Genomic DNA, 2,124 nt, shown 5'->3' with positions numbered 1-2,124 from the left:
GTAAATGACGACAAAGCATTGAATACACTAAATAAGGAAATATTGGGTGATTAGTATATTTAGTACATCAGTTGTGTGTTACTAAATTGCGTGCGTTGTCTATATGATTTGCAATACTATTGTATAACATTTAAATAGGGAAACCAGTGATACATGTGCCGACTCACATTATTCATTCAGTAATCAACGAAAACACGGATAGTTTAAAACAAAACCTAGAAACATCAAAACGTAGTAACCGTTAATTCAAACAAAGATTGTAAGCGATTTTAGTAGTAGTAGTATTTATAGCACTACTAGTTCGCATGTCGCACACAATTATCATCATACAATTAATCATAAACACACTAACAGTAACTGCAACAGTTGTTTTCTACATTATCCAGCCCCTAATAATGTGTGTTCTGGATGTAGTCGATTCGAAGTGAACATGCAGAGAAGTACTTGGGGAGGCGCTGACACTACGTGTACAAATGCCGGAGGACGATTGGCTATGTTGGACACGACAGAAAAATACAACGCCGTCAAAGATTTTATTCGTGGCAATTATAACAAGCTCCGCACAGGGTTTTGGTTTGGTCTTAATGATATAGACACTGAAGGAACATTCATTTGGTCTGATGGATCAGAGTTGTCCACTTTTACCGCATGGGCTAGAAGAGAGCCAACTAAAGGAAGAGGAAGACGACGAGACTGCATAGCACTGTAAGCATGCAGCGTTTCTACAATTACTTAGTTTAAGCGGTTACTTCCCTAAGTATAACAAGTGAAGAAACGAATACACCCGAGTCTAAAATATAATAATTTCAATGCGATTCATAGTCTCAGATTGTTCTCTGATTGTTTCTTCAGGGATAAACGTAGTTTGCAATGGAAAGATGAAGATTGTAGTCGCCACAGTTATTACATCTGCGAATTCAGTAAGTTCAGCAGCTCTTCTTTTTCTTATAAGTAATACCTTATAATCACGAGTCGTGTACAGTGACTGTATTGATTCACCGACTTTTAAGAGTTTATAGATTACCTGTTTATAGATTTCAAAATCATTTATCATTCATATCAAAATATGACATTTATGATTTAGATACTGATGTTGACTAAATTTCATTGCAGCTGATACGTGTTAGTGGAAATCCAGGCGTTTGCCGTGACATTAGTAATTTCATAAACCTAAGAACCAATTTGCCAACGAATTGCGTGTACAAAACTTCATCACTGCGACCGGTTTCCTTGATGTAATGCGTTCTGTTAGATTTACTTTGATTAGAATGGATTGAAATACTGACCTGTAGATTCTCCATTGTCAATAACGGCTCTTGTAGAATAATAAAATGATTTGAAAAAAATAATATATTGTATTGGTATCATTTAAAAGTTGCTAATCTCTGTGCATCGAGTTCAATTTTAATAGTCAGAGTATGCATATCATAGTTACAAAAGGTTATACTTGGATTATATTTGGTTATTGATAGTTAATTCGAGCGATAATGTGTGATAATGCAAATACATATATTTTGTCAAACGCGTCAACAAAAAAACATATAACGAGAATGTCTTTTAGCGTGACAAGTAAAGGCGGAATTGTGTCAGCGGCTAAGAGCATAGTGCGAATATTATGGACGCACACTTCTTGTTGTGGAATATGTCTATATTTCACGTGGAGACTACTGTCGAAAAACGTTTGAAGTGCCCATGCACTAACTCAAAATAGATATACATTGGGGAATAATATGAGGTTATTATGAGGACATTGCAAAGTATACACGAAGACAGTACGCGGTCGATGCGAACGCATACTGTCTGAATGCATACTATGCAGTTTCCTTGCAATAACCTTATAATACGTCTTTCTCTCCCAGGAATACCATCATGGGAGTGCCGAAGTTCAAAACGTTTAGAACAGATTTAGCGAACTATCTTGTCCGGTCAAACCCTGAGGGCAGCCATGCTTGTTGTTTATTATTAAAAGACGCTTACGCGCGTAATCGTTTCATGTTTGGAACTCGCGTTTCCTAATATGGTAGGATGAAAATATCCAGTGAATTACCGCACGTCAGGCTGTAACGTACAACAAAACGATAATGTTCCGAGTGTTAGTAACCCTGATAATCATGCCCAGTTCAT

The 2,124-nt window shown here is 36.7% G+C and overlaps 1 long non-coding RNA gene across 1 annotated transcript; it reads left to right on the top strand.

Moving 5' to 3' along the window:
• The first annotated feature begins 578 nt into the window (after positions 1–578).
• LOC146736235 (uncharacterized) lies at positions 579–1,349 on the top strand. The gene is made up of 3 exons (XR_014930917.1): positions 579–705; positions 853–920; positions 1,114–1,349. It is a non-coding gene; the product is annotated as an uncharacterized LOC146736235 (long non-coding RNA).
• Positions 1,350–2,124: the final 775 nt, after the last annotated feature.

This window comes from Saccoglossus kowalevskii, chromosome 11 (genome assembly GCF_978046115.1).
Source record: "Saccoglossus kowalevskii chromosome 11, keSacKowa6.1, whole genome shotgun sequence".
NCBI classification, from domain to species: domain Eukaryota; kingdom Metazoa; phylum Hemichordata; class Enteropneusta; family Harrimaniidae; genus Saccoglossus; species Saccoglossus kowalevskii.
Note: the sequence above shows the minus strand (reverse complement) of the source record. Positions and strands in the feature narration are given on the sequence as shown.